General features: G+C 52.1%; 1 non-coding gene across 1 annotated transcript; it reads left to right on the forward strand.

Annotated features, from left to right (window-relative positions):
- The first annotated feature begins 10,612 nt into the window (after positions 1-10,612).
- TRNAT-AGU (transfer RNA threonine (anticodon AGU)) lies at positions 10,613-10,686 on the forward strand. The gene has a single exon. It is a non-coding gene; the product is annotated as a tRNA-Thr (tRNA).
- Positions 10,687-19,113: the final 8,427 nt, after the last annotated feature.

Consider the following 19,113-nt stretch of genomic DNA (forward strand, 5'->3'; position numbering starts at 1 on the left):
TCTGCCTTGTGGTCAGCTGCATTGCTAGGCCACAGGTCATGCCTTGTATTCAGCTGTAAAGCGAATACTTCTTAATAATCCAAATTATTGTAAACCTAACAGTATGCTATCAGAAAACTATTCTATTTCAGGGTAATAACAAACATGCTCACTACAACTTAAACCAGATTCCCCCAGCATCCTGACATGCTCTCAGGACTGGGCTCTGTGCTGCAGCTCAGCCGGGCTAGCCACACCCCTCTGCTCCCCAGACAGACCAGGGACAGGCAGGGTCAGGGGTCTGGCCAGAGAGGGGTTTCATTTCCGCCCCCCTGCCCCACCAGGAGGGACCTGAGCCGGGTCTGCCAGGCTCCTCCTCCACCTCGTAGCTGCACCCCTGGGTCAGCGTGGACTCTGAAGGGGCAGAGAGGGGGATAAGGGAAAAGCAGCCCTTACCCCTTGCTGCTGCCTGTGCTTCCTTGTGTAGCCAGTGGAGCCTGTGACCCTCCAGCTCCTCCACACTGTGCTCACCCCCCCAAAGGAAGTGCAGCCTGTCCAAGCTGGGTGCAGTGGCCAACAGGCTCCTCAGCATGGCCTCCATGTACTTCACGTGCATCCACTGCTTGCCCTGGAGGGGGAGGGATAGCTGAGTACCATGTAGCCTCAGGCTGCACCTGCCAGGAGATGGCAGAGAAGACTGTGTAGCGTGAGGAAGAATGACCTGGATCCAATGGCTCTAATATGTCAGGGGTATCGGGCAAATCTTCAGGGTGGTCTTCAGGAGGCACAACTCCATGGCTGGCTCCAGTGCTGGCTTCAGCTTGCTCTCAGGAGAGAGGAGCCTGTGTGAGACTGAACTCTCCGGTGCTGGCAGTGGCACTGCTCTGGGCTGGAAATAGGTGAGGAAGTTGGCAACACCTGGCAATACTGGAAACTGGAGCCAGCAGGTGGTTACAAACCAGCTGAAGTCTTGCAGCTCTGCTGGTTGTGCCCTGCTGGTGGAGCTCCGGCAGCAGCCCCTGGACTGAAGCTGTCCACCTGAGCACCTTGCACCTGCCAAGGCTTCTGGGGGCTGGAGTCGGAGCTCCATGTGCAGAGCAGAAGCTTCCCACCCCGCCACACCAGTGGTGCGACATGGTGGTGGCAGTGGAAGCTACAGACCAGGGGGGCAAAATAGCCTCTTGCTCCAGCCAGCCCACAGCTGCTTGTTAGGCTACAGCCCCGGGTGCTGCACAGGGCAGGGGGTGCAGTGCTGATGGCTGCCAGGCTCGGAGCCTGCCACGATCTCCGAGCTGGCCCGGGAAGCCCACTCCCCAGTCAGCCCTGACTTGGTGGGGCCAGAGAATATCTCCCTGCATCTCCATTGCCATCAATGTAGCAAATGGCCTGCCCATTGGCTACCCTGAGCTCTCCCCTGCCCTGCTGTGCAGCATGGAGGCGGTGTTGATGGCACCGGACACACAGGACAGCCCAGAGAGGCGCGGGCTCCACCAGCTGCACCATTAAGCACCAACAGGAGGAATGGGGAGGGGTTCCTTTTCCTTTACGCCAAGCAACAGTTTCTGCCTGGCAGCCACCACTGCTGCCACTGCTCAGCCTGGATGCGTGAGTCTGGAGCAGGCATGGGGCACGCCAGAAGGGGGCTGCATGGGTGAGCCCCACCAGTACTGTGGGGATGGGACCAGCAGTGGCAGCAGCCAGAAGGAGCTAGAAAGGCAGTCCTGCTGGAGAGCCACCGCAGCCCTGCTGCGTGCCCTGGGCAGAAGGATGCAGCAGAGCTGGGAGGCGCGGAGCAGGCGAATGGCACACTAGGGTTGTGTGCTGTTGGCAATGGCCGGGAGGCATCGCAGGGCACGCAGGCTCCAGGCTGTTGCGGGGGCAGGTGCTGAGCAGCTCAGGGGGGCTTGTGTGAGGGGCTCCAACACACATCCCATGATACCCTCAAATCCTAACCCCCAACCACACCTCCCCCACACACGATCACATACCCCACAAACACTGCAACCACCCACACCCTCCCCCATGCTTCCCCAGACAGACACCTGCAAGTCTCTGTGGGGAGCCCCACTCACCGCTATACGCACACACCTCATCACACACACACACACCCCAGCCACCCTCCCGTCACAACACACAGCCCCCCACAAACCCCATACACACCCATACACACACACACACACATCCACAACCCACCCCGCTCCACTCCCCCCACAATATACAAGAGTAAGACTTTATTTTAAGCTATTATGCAGTCACCTCTATATACACAATGCAAACACACATAAATCAGGACAAAAATGTTTTTTTAAATAAAATTAAAATATGTTACTGTGGATATAGGGTTTTTAGTAGATACTTAATTTTTTTCCTGGGTCCAAGATGGCAAACCCTCTTCCCAAAAGGAGTACTCCCAAGGGCAAAGGGAGGGACTTTGGATGGCAAAGGTCAGGGGTTAGGGGGTGGGACTTCTGGCCCCAAGATGGTGACCGGGGGCGGGGCACCTGTCAAGGGGCGGGTCTTCCATTGCAGCCCTGGACAGCTCACCAAGCCTCGTAAAGCGGCCGTTCAGCTGAAATAATTGCCCGCCCCTATGCTAAGTTATTCATGATCCCCAACGGCCTGGTTACAAGTGCATGTGAACAGAGGGTTGTTTGTCTGCAAACACTGTAGCAGGTACTCAGCCTCCCTGCTTGTGTTCCCAATTCTGTTTCCCCAGGGGATAGCTCCCGAGTCACGTGGGAGGCCATCTGTTTCTCAGCTGCATCCTTACATTGACCGAGCCCTACAGCCTTTGTCTGGCACACACACGGTGTTTGTACCCAAACATGATCCATTTCTGAGTGAAGGGATCTTAAGTCTTGCAAAGCTCCCTTCATGCACCATGGCTTGTGTGGTCATCCAGTGGTGGCAGCTGGAAGGACCTGCAATCCCCTGGGCTGCCTAGAAAGGCAGTCCGCCTGTGGAGCTTCCCCAGGCCCACTGCATGCCCAGGGGCAGCAGGACATTTTAGGGCTCGTCAGTGTTGGGCCAGGGAGGACCAAGGGACCCACCATGGGCTGGATAAAGCAACACCATGGGCCACACATGGGCTGTATTTTGCCCACCCCTGAGTTAAGATGTCACAAGAACTGTTCCAAAGTGGGGAGTTGGAGCTAAGATGCAGCAGAGGCAACTTTGATTTAGTGATCACAATAGAGGCGACAGCAGCTTTGCTGAGGTGCTCTCCTGGAGGCCTCCCTAAGTGGCACGTGAGCTGGGATTGCTCTGGCTGGGAGAGCCCCCAGGGCAGGATGTCCTTCAGGGTTGAGAGTAAAGCTTGCCCAGGCTTCAGGCTCCATCATTTTGGGCAAGGAAGAGAGTAACAGAGGACAGGAGTCAGTGACTCTCGAGCTCAGGGGCCCCCCACATCCTGGTGAGGAAGACAAACTTCAGCAATGTCAGTTCAGCCCTCATTCTTTAAACTTTCAGACTCATTTCTTGTTGGGGGAAAATGTTGCTTCTGACAGCCTCCTCCCTCTTCCCCTCACGAATGGTGCAATTTTCTTTCCCCATCTCTGGCCAGCACTCAAGCTGGCATGTGGGTTTGTCAGGACGGGATGCTTCCGCCACAGGGTGACCAGCAGGACCAGGACTTGTCTCTCACCAGGCCTGCACCTGTGCCCAGTGCTTTATCCGCCCCTGCTAGGCCATGGTCCTCTTCCCCTGCCAGATACAGGGACTATGCAAACCCTCTCCCTCTGCCCCGTCTCCCTGCAGTGCAGGGCACACTGTCACTGAGAAACACACTTGACTTGTTTTCTAATCTCACTGAATGCTTTTGGTGCCTGAGTCCTGTCATGGTACCGTGCTTGTGTCCCTGTGTCCACCTTGGCACCAGGGCTAACCCCAGACCCTGCCCAGCGGGGATTTGCTGCCTGAGCTCCCCTCACTGCTGTTGCTTCAAACCAAAACATGATGGCACCTTTGGGAAGCAGAGCTGCTGGCCAGGGTTGCGCTTGACAAAGGACATGGGCAAGTGCCCATCCTCATGCAGAAGACAAGTCCAGACAAGGTGCAAATGGCTTGATTGCTGCACCTGAGGTAAGAAGGAGTTAAGCTCTGAGCTGACTCCCTGCTCCTTCCTATTGTGTGAGGCAGGAGCTTCAGTTTTTGACAGAGACAGACATTTACCCAATTAATTGCTGCAGCACACCAGCACCTCACCTCTAGTGCTGCTTGGGGCCAGAGAACTTGCATCCTTTGATATTTCCACTGTTCACGTAGTGAGACCCAGACACTCAGGCGAGGGCCAGCTCACAGCATGGTGGCAGCCACACATTTTTTTGGAAAGAAAAAGATACAAAAGACAGACATATCCATGGTGTTGGGTTTGCTATCAAGACCAAGGTGGCCTTCCAGATGTTGAACTGTCTGGTTGGCAACAAGGAGCATTTTCAACCAAACAACAGACAACATGCAACAGTCATCAGTACATACACCCAGCCCCTTGATTCAGATGACAGAACAAAAATATTCTATTCTAAACTCAACCAAGTCCTGTTATCTCTCCCCAAAGATGATCAGGTAATTCTTCTTGGTGATTTCAATACGGGAGTGGGGAAGGACTCTGAGATATGAAAAGGAGCACTTGGAAAGGACGGGGTGCGGAAGATCGATCCCAATGGATTTCTTCTCCAGCAAGTGTTTGGAACATGATCACATCGACACAAACTCCTTATTCCACCATGGCAACAGGTGAGACACATCCAGGCAGGGGCATGCACTGGGGCACAAACAGTGGCACAGATTTGTGCTGCTACATTTTGTGATGCTATAAAGGCAAACTGCTGCTCGCGTGGACCCTGCCTGAGATTTTACTGCAGAGCTAATTAGGCTGCTCCATGGTAAGCATCTGGTGTAGATGCTTCCACTGTATCACATGATGATCATTAAGTATGATGTTAGTGTTGTGTACGGTATTGGTGATGTTCTTCTGACGGTTGTTTTATGGCTGGTAAAGTTAGTCCTGTGGTAATTGGTTCAATTTTTTCTTTTTACATGCTTTTTTCTTGATGCATGCTGTATTAAATCCTTTGTAGTCTTGCCCTGGAGTTCCCCTGCTGATCAGAGGGCTCCAGCTGTGGGAATTGCCTGCATGGGGAGCTGGGGTGAACCAGGGACACCACTGGCTGCAGCAGGTAGTTCCCATCTTCCTATACCTCCTCCCTCCTCACTGCCTCCCCACCTCCTCAGTGTCCCCCTTGGCCTGTACAGTGAAAAAAAAATCTCACTGTGCACAGGGGGAGTTTAAAACCCCCACAGCACCCCAGGCAGAGGATAGTAAACCCAGTGCTATTTGGGACTTTATTCTTTTTAGTAATCAATTTCTTCTTTTCAGTTTACTAGCTTGGATTTTGCTTTCCACCTCAGGTAGAAGGCTATAATCTTCCTTTCTTAAGAGCCCAAGGGATTGTTCTCCACACGCTTTGAGAAGTTATTGTTTCCACTCAAGGCTTTTTGAATTTGTGTGTAGCCAGAACTGCACATTTCATTGCATTGTATGGAGCAAGAACTTAAACAAAGACAAACACTGTGAGCAGGATTTGAATCCGTGTGGCAGAAATCCCATTGGATTTCAAGTCCAACACCTTAACCTCTCAGCCATCACAGCTCAGTCAGATGACAAAGAACCCCAACCCATGCACCGGAGTTTTCTCTCTGCAGCTGAGAATTCCACCATGCAAAGAAAGCCCTATGTGGCGGGAAAAATTCCACTGTGCCGAGGCGCACACAATCATTGGGTTATGACACACTTCAGTGCTCTCTCTCAGACCAGGATGACAAGCATCCAGAAAACCTCTGCTTCGTTTGCACAGATATTTGTTGGACTCCAACAGCAGGTGAACATGTGAAATGTCTTCCTGTTGCACCTGAAGACACCCAAGGAGAGACAGGGCCCTGGATGTGTGGAGGGCAGAGGAGCTAAAGGAGCTGGGCAAGGGAGAGCATGTCTAGGTCAGAGTTTCTCAATGGTGGGCACCAGAGTAGGCTCCTGCAGCAGTGGAGGGTGCCTTGCTTGCCCCCACTGCCAGGTGGCACCCTCACAGGATCTGGAAAACTCCAGGAGAAACACCTGAGCCCACTATGATTTGGAGACGCAGCCTTCGGAGGTGGGGTCATGTGCACTGACATTGCACCATCAGATCACAAACAACGGTTTTCTTGTTCCCCGTGGTTCTCCAGACCTCTCTGGAAGCGTGTGTCTTGTTTCCTGCCCAGAGGGATTTTTGTTCCCTCCCAACTCCCACATGTCACAACCAAATTAAGTAGTGCCCATGTCACAAGCAAGTAAAACCATTCAAAACAGTTTTTTTCTGCACTAGGTTAACTAAGGGTTAACAATAATGATAGTAACTGCTTTTTTGCTGCGCGTGTCAAAAAGAAATTTATTGCTGCGCCACTAACAGAGATAAAACTTAGCCTTCTGTGCTGTACATAAATCATTATAATTGGTCAAAGAAAACAAGGAGTAACCCTATGATAACACCCTAGCAAAGACCGCTAGATATTTGGCGATTCTAATTAAATTTATGATGTGGTGAAAAGCAATTGGCTATTACACAAATAAAACCTGTCTTCACTTCCGTGAAGAGTGGGAGACCTCCGCACACACACCTGAAAAACCTCTGAATGTATGCGTGAGAGTAACTGACAAATTGATCACTTGTCAGTTTCCCCCGTTTTGACCCAATTCTCAGACGTAAATTGACAACCTGCCAGCCCGACCATTTCTCTGCTCGACCACCAAACTCTTATGCAGACTGACCTACGACCTACGAACTTTAAGCTATAACTAACCAAATATCTTTGACCTCCGTCCTTCACCACCTTGACAGCGTGAGTAAATAATCTTGCTTTATAACCGATAAGCGTCCGCCTAATTAATTCCACTCCAAGCGTCACAAATACCCACCTGACGGCCTTCTAAGGCTCCGGACCCTTATCTGCCTGGGTGGGAGTCAGGGAGAGCTGCTGGCCGGCTGCCCTGGGTCCCGACACCACAAAGCCTCGTTGGCCCTTAAAGGCGATTTCAGGGTATGAGGGTTTCTTTTGACAGCCTCTGTTCTCCTGCAAAACTAGTCTCCTTCAATGGAGTGAATGAGGAAGCAATCTTTACTGCAAGTCTCCAATTATGAATACTTTTAGCAAATCTTGGAGTATTGCTAGCCAATACAGAATCACGCACACAAATACACATACATGCATTTCATACGTGTATAGACTTCATGATCTAAGTAGAAATAAGCAGTCTTACAAACTAAAATCTTTACATCTTGAAAAATTCTAGAGCCGTCCAGCTTGTTGGGGATGTGTTACTCAGATTTGGAGAAAGGCAAGGATTTCTTAGGGCAATATCTTACATTGGAACAACTTCATAGCTGAGACAGGGAAACCACCTTTAGAGTCTTTAGACAGTCTTCCTTAGATCAAGAATATCCTGCATTGGAAAGCTTGTCTAGCTCTATCCCAACTATGCAGCAGGTGTAGTGAGATAGAGCACCCTGAGAGATCCTTGGCTCCCACATCATCTCTGTACTGTCACGGCTACATCACTCTTACACTATGAAATCTGAAGACTAAGTACTAAGAGGCATTAGATCTTCACTTAGGTTTGCAGGTGGGAACCTCAACAAAGGACACCAGAGGGTGTCATATCACAGGGAATGGATCCCTTTTCCATCCCACTCCTTTTATCCTCCTTTCATCCAGCATTACCAGACAGACCTTTGCCAATCTGGGGGAGAAAGGGGATGATCTTGCATCATCCTGTTGGTTGAGATAGAGGATGCTAACCTGAAAACTTAATTAACATTTCATGTCCTAACACTGGCTCCTCTTTTTAAGAAATTTCTTTTACCCCGACTCAGTTTCTATTCTACTTCCCTTTGCCTCATTTGCTAATATGGCCTAACTTACACATAACACAGCTAAAAGCTGACAAGAGCTGGTATACTGCAGCTGACAGGATTGTGGCTGAAGAGAAAGGTCTTTGCCCTCATACCCTATTCATCAGTTTTGTCTTTCCCCTCCCTGCCTTCAATGCAAACAGGCAGAGCCTCTTCCCACCCCACACCATGGAGGGACACCACGAGCCGAGCAGCCACAGCCCTGATCGCTGCCTGCACTCCCATCCCAAGGAGGCAGGTGATGACATGTGCTTGCAGCACCCACCACAGCCTTCCTCTCACGTGCTGACAAAGGGGAGAAGCCAGGAGATAACCCAGTCCCTCGGGCTGGGAGACTGTGCTGCTGCATTTCATTGGGAGCTTAATATGTTGTGAGTTCAGCAACAACGCTCTGGGCACTCCTGGGCTGAACTAGCAGTTATTTCTTATTATAACTCTCAGGGATCATATCCAGGGTGGATCTCAACAATTGCCTCAGTAGATGTATGCAGATCTCGTACTTGCTCTGCCTCTGACTTGGCCCAGTGCAGTCTGGTGCAGAGAGAGGAACCAAGAAATGCCTCTGGCTCCTCAGGGCAGAGAACGTGGAGTCCCCAGTGCTGCAAAACTGCCACAAGCAAAGCGAACCATGCAGTGCTGAGCATGAGGGCGTTAGCCGTAAAGGGACAGTGCAAGGAAAACACAACAAGGCACAACAGAGCTGCTTCTGCAGAAGGAGCGTGGCTCAGAGCAGCAGCAGAAAGAGCCCAGGCAGGTCCCTGTAGGATGCCAAGGTGAGGCAAGGGGAATTCTGGGAAGAAACCTGAAAGGCAGATGGTGCAGGTCTAGACACGTGCAAAAGCATGAATACGGTCCAAGAGCAGAGCCCCCAGCTATGCTCACCTCACACCAGCTGAGGAAGGCCCTGAAAACCCATCCCTCTTCTGACAAGTCACAGACCCAAGCATGCTCTCATTGCACCAGGACACCCCCACATTTTTCCAGCCCTTGACACTCCTCTCTCCACCTACATGGACACAGAGGTCTCTCTACCACAGCCCCAACATGGCCAGGAAGAGCACCCAGAAAGTCCTTCTGTAGGAGCAGCTTCCGCTTGTATACATGGGGTTGACATACCACCCGAAAATCCCCAGCGGCATACATGGGGGTGACCTGGGGAGCAAAAAAGCCCATTGGAATACATGGGGTTGACCTGGGGAGCGAAAAAGCCCATAGGCATCCATGGGGTTGACATGCCGTCCGAAACAAGACTTAAAGCACGGACTGGCAACCTTTTACAAGCCATGGGCCAGAACAACTTGTTTCCAGTCCAGTGTGGACTCTGTGGCTGAAGCAGCATGTCAGTGGCAGGGGGCTTCTCCCCGCCCATGCCAAGACCAGGCAAGTGCCAGTAATGAATCAGCTCTATGGAGTCAGCGTCTCCTCTGAGTCGTGAGGTTGGAAAGGACCATTGTCTTCTACTCCTACATCCTGCACAAATGCAGGGTGTGCTGGATGAAACCCGTCCTTCTCCAGGCACTACCCCGCCTCCGATGAAACAGAGCCCACAGGGGCCCTGGGCACCTTGTTCCCTGGCCCTGCTGTTATGACGGGGTTGCGGAGCGTCTGTCTCAGTGCCCAGTGCAGACGGCAGCCTCTGCAGTGGGGGGAGAAACTTCTCCCTCCTGTCTATGGCAAGCTGTCCAAAATCACTGACTGTCCTCACGTGCCTCCTGAACTTTCTCCAAGCCAACCTCACCTGGTTCTCCCAGCCTTTCCTCATATGGCTGCATTTCATCTCCTTTATGCTTGTGACTTACCTTCAACCCAGCCTGCTTCAGAGACAGGACAGTTCCCTCTTCGATGGTGGGACAGTATGGCTACACTGGCAGAAGGCAGGGCAGGGTAATACTTGGGAAAGTAACTCATGCAGGGAGGCAGAAGCTTTCTGGCCTCAGCTGACTTCATAAGAAGCTACGCCTGTGTTGATGAAGGAAGCCATCTTCTGAAGAAAGTCTGGTGAAGAAGAGCCGTACATCATGTTGTGGTTGCTGCAAGGTATTGCCTGGAAATAGCAGCCCTCAGTGGCTTGCTCGAGTGAGGACTAACCCACTTGTCTGCCTTGGGGACCAGGTTGCAACTTCTGTTGCTGGTCGAGGCACACCATATTATGACACTATCAAATCCCTCACCCCAACTCCTGGTGCCTTTTGTGACGACACGCTCCTGTGAAGTTACAGCTCCTGTGAAGTTCACTCCTGTGAAACCTGAGCCAGCGCTTCATCCTCCATCAAGTCACAGGAATGGGCCACTCTGTGATTTATGCCAGATGTGAGGGCAACACCACGAGCATGCATGGCTTCTTGAGGATACTGCCCGGCTTTGGAGCATGGATTCAGGAACGTGCGCCTTATGCAGGGGCCTGGGAGGAGGGAACCGCTTAGCAGAGGAGACAGCGGGGCCCTGCTGGCACTGGGTGTGCAGCTGCCAGGTTGGGCTGAAGTCATGTTGACTCCCAGGGTCCAGGCCCTGAGTAAACCCCAGGCCCTGGGGTCAGGTCAGGTCAGGTCTGAAGACCTTGCCTCAAACCCAGGCCACCTGCCCCCACCACCAACTTCTTTAACTTGCGAAAAACACTTCTGTCTTAATTCCCAGGGCAAACTAGTGCTATTCACAGCTCTGGAGTGGGTAAATAGGCTTCATATGTGGGCACTGTGGCTTAGTTGGTGAAAGCACCTGTTCAGTAAATAGGGGATCCTGGGTTCAAATCCCAGTAGTGCCTGTTTTTTTTTCTCACCACAACACAAGGTTTCCCACCGTTAAAACAGGATTGAACCTGGAGTCAATACTAGCTTCCTGGCTCCATCTTCCCACCCCTTGGGACTTTGATTGACAGCTAAACCTGTCTCTAATTAACAAGAAATGGGGTCTGCCAAGAGGTAGGTCAAGTGCCGTATTTGCGGTGGGGAAGGATCAGAAAGAGTGGGATCCCTTCCCTGTTTCTAAATGGAACTGCAGCCCTGTGCAATGTAAACCCCCATTCTTCATAGGAAATCCATGGGTCTGAATTTTTTCTACTTGTCAAGAGACTGTCTCATGTTTTAAAGGTTGTCTTTGGTTGATGCAGGAAGACCCAAGTGAAATTCATCTTGTAACCCGCATGGCAGCCCAATAGTTGCCACCCCTGCCCAATATCAGGGATAGTGTGGTAAGAATGGGGCAGGGCTTCCAGCCAGCACCAATTTACTTTCCAGCCGGCCCCTGCTTCCCACAGAGCAGCCCGTGGTCCCAAGAAGGTCTAACACTTAACTGATTTAACTATTTACACTTTATTTACAAAACAAGAATAATAGGAAAGGTCATTTACAAGTGAACTTCAATCACATAACCAGAATCACAAAACAAACCAGAATGCATTAGTCAACCCTTGACTCAAGAACCGCAGGTAGGGTAACTGGCAGCTTTCAGCCACTGCTGAGATGCTCCCACAAGGGAGCAAGGTGGTCACTCCCAGCAGCTCCAACAGGCTTCCCAATAAGTGACAGACTGCAACAGGTTAAGCTCTTCTGGTCTGCAGCAATCAAATTGTATCAAAACCCAACCCCCAAAAGAGGCTGAAGGGTGACCCTCCCTGGCAACCAAAAAGGCAAGCAACAAGCAACAGAGTAGGCTCCTGCAGCAGTCAGCATGACCCAAGCACAAAGCTCAGGGACTCCGTTGGATGACAATCAGCTGCAGAATAAGGGACAGGACTGAGTTCCCTCTGAGGCAGTCAGTGGCAGAGGGTCAGCAGCACAGGCAGCTCCCAGGGGTCATTGCTCTAAACCCCTGCTGCAGATGACTGGCCGGGCAGACTACATGCCTCGCGGCTCACCACTCCCGCTCCGAGCGCCAGCCTGTGCCCCGAGCTCCTGGGGACCCTCCTCCTGGTGCTCTGCTGCTCCTCAGGATCTCAGTGCCTTGCCTGCTGCTGTCCCGCTTCCCCAGGGAAGGTGAGGGGTTTCCTCCACTCACCGGCCCAGCTCCCTGCTTCAGATAAGGATGCCGCCTGTGCTCCTGGCTGCTACTTCTCTGCAGTGGAGTGGGAAGCTGACTGCCACCCCTATCCTCTGGGACACCCGGCACATCCAGCACACTGCGATGGGGCTTTGGGGCACCAGCTCTCTGCCCCAAGCCCTGGCCGTGGCTCCCTCTCTGCTGCAGGGCTGGAGGCACGGCCACCTGCCCCTGCACCTTCTTCCAGGGCCTTCGAGGCTCTTCAGAGAGGTCTCTCTGCTCCCTCTGCCGGGTCAGCGCACCCCAGCTCTTCTTGGGCCTCCTGCATTGTTCCCCGGAGTCATGTCAGCAGCTCCCATGCCAGTTCGGCTGCTGCTTTTATCCCCTCCGGCAGTCCCCACCTGGCTTGCAAACCGGCCAGCAAGGGCTCAGGGTGGCTGGCCCCCAACCCTGGCCATGCAAATGAGGAGATTGAAAACCCCTTCTTTTGACTGGCTTCTCCTTTTCCACAGGGCAGGGCTCCCCTGCTCCACCCTTGGGGTCGCTCCGAATTCACCCCACCGTTTCTAGCCCAGGGTAAGTATCTCAAGCCAAATCTGGTGAGCCCACATTGGCAGTCTCTTAAAAGCTAGATTCCAGTAGCAGCACTGACAGCCCGAATCCAGATCCCAGAGGCATCATTTCTCAAAGAGGCCTTCTGGTTTGGACTTTTCCAAATGCATTTAATGGGTCACAATTCAAGAACGGGTAGGAAACCACCGTGGAGAAAAGTCATCTACAAATGGACTGAGAGAGAAAGAGCAGTTGAAGGAGAGACTGAGTCTTTCTGACACCTTGTTTATGAAAGGGAAAAGGGAGGACCCAAGCCACTGCAGGCCAGTGAGTTTGACCTCAATCCTGAAGTAAATAATCAAAGAATCCATAGCAGACAGGCTAGCACAAGGCAGTATGCTGAAGGACAGCCAGCCTTTGCCCTGGTCTCCCACAAAGTCCTCATGAAAAAATTGGCAAAATGTGGCCTCAAGTCCTTTCAAGTCCAGTGGAGAGGTAACTGGCTCCGAGGTAGGACCCAGAGCGTATTGATTGACAGAACTGAGTCATCATGGCAGAGGGAGACCAGTGGTGTCCCTCAGGGTTCAGTCCTCAGACCATTGCTTTTCAACATGTTCATCAATGATTTGCATTTGGGTATTAAAAGCAAACTAGCAAACTATTAAATCAAACTATTAAACGCAAAGTTTGCGGACAACAAATGATGTCATTCGTTGTCATTTAATACGTAGAAATATAAAGTAGCTCCATCTGGGGAGAAATAATCCACAACACACTTACAGGCTGGGCAGTGCTAGGCTTGCTAGCACAAAATCTCAACAAGACCTGGGTGTTGTGACAGACTACAGAATGAACGTGAGCCCCCAGTGCAATGCCGTAGCTGGCAGAGCTAATCAAACACTGGCGTACATCTACCGAGGCATCTCCAGCAAAGCTAAGGATGTCATCCTCCTGCTCTACTCAGATCTGGTGAGACTGCAGCTGGAGTACTGCATCCAGGTCTGGGCGCCGCACTTCAGGAAGGCTGTGGAAAGCTTGAGAGAGAGCAAAGGAGGAGCACATGCATGATTAGAGGCCTAGAGAACAGGTCATATGAGGAGAGGCTGAAAAACTTGGGACTGTTCAGCCTGGAGAAGAGAAGGCTCAGAGGGGAGGTGGTGGCAGCCTATAATTATATCGGAGCGTACATCAGGGTCTGGGGGAGCATCTGTTCACCAAGGCCCCCTGGGGAGGACAAGAAATAATGGGCACAAGCTGATTAAACATCACTTCAGGCTAGACATAAGGAAAAACTTCTGTACAAGTTGAGTACCGAGGGTTTGGAACAGGTTCCCCCGAGACGTGGTACAGTTACCCACCCTGGTGATCTTGAAAAAGTGTTTTGATGTCCATCTTGCTGGGGGCATCTGATCCCAGTGGTCTTTCCTGCCCAAGTGCAGGGGGGCTGCACCCCATGATCTGTAAGGTCCCTTCCATCCCCTAACAACTATGAAACTATAAAACTTTGAAACCACCAAGCTCCAAGACCAACTGCCAAGACCACCTGCCATGCCCAGCTGGTAAGCCCTGCACATGGAGGAGGACTTTGGGGGACGGGGGCACTGAGCGCCAGAGGTGCACGAGCAGGTGCAGGTGGCCCATGAGCCGCAAAGGAATCTGGCTTCCTAAGTTCAAGAGAGGCATGTTGTCCTTCTCGAGAGCACGGTGGTCACCCAGGAGCTGCTTCTAGAGCATGCAGCATCTGGATCACAGCTTCCTAGACAGTAAACCCTGGAGGCTGCAAGAGGGAGAGGAACAGTGCAAAATACCCTGGTCTGATTTGGTTTGCTCTGCCTTTCAGCATCCTCTGTCTAGCACTGAGACACACAATACTGAGCAAGAGGGATCTATGGGCTGACCCAATAAATGGCAGTTTTTAGGAAGTGGCAGTCAAATCAGCTCAGTCCCAGTGGCCCAATGTAGAAGTCTCTAGACTTCTTTGCCATAGGTTGTGGGTTCAAAGCCCACCTATCAGTAAAATGACTTAACTTGTAACCAGGGTGCAGGTCAGCTCAACTCAAAAAGCTAAGTATTAACCAGGTTACTGGTAAAACAAAGGTATATCCATAAGCATAGTGAGCTCAAAACGCTGGCCTGGTGCTCAAACGGTTTAAGGATCTGTGAGTTGAAAGAAGGAACTAAAAAAAAAAAAAAAAAAAGGTCTAAGACCTATGACTGGGGCTTAGATGCCTGCACCTCCGAGGCTGTTTAGGATGTCTTGGTAGATCACTCAAGTCTACAGTGGTTGACAGTAAAGTAAGTTTAAATCCCTTGATGCTCCCTCAATTAGCTCCTTAAGGGAGTCTTTATAGATTCATAGATGTTAGGGTCGGAAGGGACCTCAATAGATCACTGAGTCTGACCCCCTGCATAAGCAGGAAAGAGTGCTGGGTCTAGATGACCCCAGCTAGATACTCATCTAACCTCCTCTTGAAAACCCCCAGGTAGGGGAGAGCACCACCTCGCTTGGGAGCCCGTTCCAGACCTTGGCCACTCGAACTGTGAAGAAGTTCTTCCTAATGTCCAATCTAAATCTGCTCTCTGCTAGGTTGTGGCCATTGTTTCTTGTAACCCCTGGGGGCACCTTGGTGAATAAATACTCACCAATTCCCTTCTGTGCCCCTGTGATGAACTTATAGGCAGCCACAAGGTTGCCTCTCAACCTTCTTTTGCGGAGGCTGAAAAGGTCCAGTTTCTCTAGTCTCTCCTCGTAGGGCTTGGTCTGCAGGCCCTTGACCATATGAGTTGCCCTTCTCTGGACCCTCTCCAGGTTATTCGCATCCTTCTTGAAGTGTGGCTCCCAGAATTGCACGCAGTACTCCAACTGTGGTCTGACCAGCGCCCGATAGAGGGGAAGTATCACCTCCTTGGACCTATTCGTCATGCATCTGCTGATGCACGATAAAGTGCCATTGGCTTTTTTGATGGCTTCGTCACACTGCCGACTCATGTTCATCTTGGAGTCCACTAGGACTCCAAGATCCCTTTCCACCTCTGTGCCACCCAGCAGGTCATTCCCTAGGCTGTAGGTGTGCTGGACATTTTTCCTCCCTAGGTGCAGCACTTTGCATTTCTTCTTGTTGAACTGCATCCTGTTGTTTTCTGCCCACTTGTCCAACCTATCCAGGTCTGCTTCCAGCTGTTCCCTGCCCTCCAGCCTGTCCACTTCTCCCCATAGCTTTGTGTCATCTGCAAACTTGGACAGAGTACATTTCACTCCCTCGTCCAAGTCACTGATGAAGACATTAAAGAGTATCAGTCCAAGGACCGAGCCCTGCGGGACCCCACTGCCACACCCTTCCAGGTCGAGACCGACCCATCCACCACGACTCTCTGGGTGCGGCCCTCTAGCCAATTCGCCACCCACCGGACTGTGTAGTCATCCACGTCACAGCCTCTTAACTTGTTCACCAGTATGGGGTGAGATACTGTATCAAAGGCCTTCCTGAAGTCTAAGTATACGACATCCACCCCTCCTCCTGTGTCCAGGCGTTTCGTAACCTGGTCATAAAAAGAGACTAGATTGGTCAGGCACGATCTGCCTGCCACGAACCTGTGCTGGTTTCCCCTCAGCATAATTTATCCTGCTGGGCTCTCACAAATGTGAGCCTTGATAATTTTTTCAAAGACTTTGCCAAGGATGGAGGTGAGACTGACTGGCCTATAGTTCCCCGGGTCCTCCTTCCTCCCCTTCTTGAAAATGGGGACCACGTTGGCCCTTTTCCAGTCCTCTGGGACTTGGCCCGTGTGCCACGAGCGTTCGAATATTCCCGCCAGTGGCTCTGCAATGATGTCGGCCAGTGCCTTCAGCACCCTCGGATGGAGCTCATCCGGGCCTGTCGACTTAAAGGCATCCAGTTCTTCCAAGTGACTCTGCACCACCTCAGGATCTACGTATGGAAGTCTGGCGCCTTTCTGCTGTCTCTCTACAACCCCAGTGAGAGACTTGTCGTGCCCCTCGCTTAGGAACACTGAGGCAAAGAACTCGTTGAGGAGTTCAGCCTTGTCCCCCCTGTCTGTCACCAATTGTTTCTGCCCATTTAGCAGGGGTCCTATTCCTCCCTGGGCCTTCCTTTTACTCCCTATATATCTAAAAAACAATTTCTTGTTGTCTTTTACTTGGGTTGCCATCCTCAGCTCCATGGTAGCTTTGGCCCGTCTAACTGCCTCCCTACAAGCACGAGCAGAGGAGGTATATTCGTCTTTGGTGATCTCTCCCTGTTTCCACTTTTTATGTGCTCCCCTTTTGGCCCTTAGGCTGCCCTGGATTTCTGCGGTCAGCCAGGGAAGCCTCCTGGCCCCTTTCCCTCTTTTGCCTCGCTCGGGGATTGTCTTGCTTTGTGCCCGAAGGATCGTTTCCTTAAGGCACAGCCACCCTTCTTGGGCTCCCATCCCTTCAAAACACCTACTCTGCAGTGCGTCCTTGACTAATCGCCTGAGTTCATTGCAATCAGCTTTCCTAAAGTCTAGCACTTTTACCCTACTAGTTACCTTACCCACTCGACGTCTTATGTTGAATTCTATTATTAGGTGATCACTGTCCCCCAAATGGCTACCGATCTGGAGGTCCGCTACCATGTCATCCCCCGTTGCCAATACTAGATCCAGTATGGCATTCCCCCTAGTGGGACCGTGTACCTCCTGTGTCAGGTGGAGGTCCTGTACACAGGTTAGAAACCTGTGTGAGCGGTGGGACTTTGCTGTCTGTGACTCCCAGCAGATGTCCGGGTAGTTTAGGTCCCCCATGACTACCGCCTCTTCAGCTTTTATGGTCTCCGAGAGTTGCCTCAGGAGCCCCGAATCTCTTTCTTCCCCTTGATGTGGGGGTCTGTAGCAGACCCCTACCACCAAATCCCTTTCTCCTTGCCCCCCATGTAGCCTAACCCACAATCCTTCTACTTCCTCATCCTTGGATTCCGTCTTGATGAGGGTTGATGTATATTGCTCACTGACATAAAGCGCAACCCCTCCCCCTTTCTTCCCCACCCTGTCCTTTCTGTACAATCTATAGCCCTCAATATGTACTGCCCAGTCGTGGGATGAATCCCACCAGGTTTCTGTTAGCCCCACTAAGTCGTAGGTGTTTAGTGCAAGCAGGAGTGCTAGTTCATCCTGCTTGTTCCCCATGCTCCTAGCATTAGTATATAGGCACTTGAACCCTGTGACTGGTGCCTTTGCTGCCCCCCCGCTCCGAGTCCCAAGGAGCCCATTGTTTCTTACCTTCTTGTTTCTTACCTGTGCCGTAGTGCTGGTCTCCCCATGGCTTTCAGGTTTCCAATGCTCTCTTTCTTCAGGCTGGGCTGTCCTTGTGGGTGCCACATGGTTTGGTGGTCCACAGCTTCCCCCGCCCTCATACTCCCCTCCCCCCGACGAGCCTAGTTTAAAGCCCGCCGGAGGAGATCCGCCAACCTAGAAGAGAACACACGCTTACCTTTGGGGGACAGGTGAAGCCCATCCCAACTGAGCATGTCCCTTGTCGTGATGTGTGGGTCGTTGTCCAGGAAGCCGAAGCCTGCCTCAAGACACCACTGCCGAAGCCGCCAGTTGGTTTCTCGGATGCAGTTCTCCTGCCGTCTTCCTCGTCTGGTCACTGGTAGGATGGAAGAGAATACCACCTGTGCACCGAACTCCCTCAGCATGCCACCCAGAGCACTGTAGTCCGCCATCAGGTGATCGGGGCTTCTCCTGGCCGCATCATTAGTACCCACATGGACTAGGACCATGGGGTAGTAATCGGTGGGCTTGATCCTGGCCTGGATTACCTCCGTCACATCCCGAATCTTTGCTCCGGGCAGGCAGTATACCTCTCGTGCTGAGGGGTCCTGGCGACAGATGGGTCCTTCCGTACCTCTCAGGATGGAGTCGCCTATGACAAGCACTCGTCGCCTCCTCCTCTGGGTCCTCGTGGATCTCTTGACCTGTTCAGAGTGTGAAGAATGTGGTGTTTCTTCTTACCCAAGGGTTTCCTCCTCCCCTTCCATCTCCTGCAGGGTCGCCAGGGCCTCGTACCTGTTCACCAGTCGGACTGGAGAAGCTGGTACCGGTTCGCTGCGAGCTGCTCCGGTTCTGGCTGTGACCGTCTGCCACTCTGCTGTGGAGGGTATTCCCCGGGGTGCTTCTTCCTTCGGTGCCTGGTCCTGCAGGGAAAGGAAATAACTGTCAATTTCATCCTCCGCCTCCCTGATCCCCCTCAGCCTGCTAACCTCCTCCCGGAGCTCCCTCACCTGCGCCTCCAGAGCCCTAAGACGGGCACCTGCCGGACAGGTGTGGGGGCCCCCAATCTCTGCCCCCCCGGCCCTGCTGGGGATCCCCCACAGGCCAGGAGGTAGGGGGAGGTAGGGGGACATCAGCTCCCCCATGGGAGTGTATGTTGGCTCAACATTTCTTTGTTCTTGCCTGGAGCGCTGTGAACAGTTCTGGCCTCTGTGTTTTAAAAATGAAAATGAGAAGTTAGAAATGGTCCACAGGTGGGCAGCAAAGATGGTCCAAGACTTGGAAAGCAAATCATACAGTGAGAGGCTGTAGAAGCTAGGGCATATGATAGCAGTCTTGAAGTACGAGCAGGGCTGCCATAAAGAAGGAAAGCACCTTATTTTCTCTTGCTGCAGAGAGGAGGGTGCAG

This window comes from Alligator mississippiensis, chromosome 3 (assembly GCF_030867095.1).
Source record: "Alligator mississippiensis isolate rAllMis1 chromosome 3, rAllMis1, whole genome shotgun sequence".
Lineage (NCBI taxonomy): Eukaryota > Metazoa > Chordata > Crocodylia > Alligatoridae > Alligator > Alligator mississippiensis.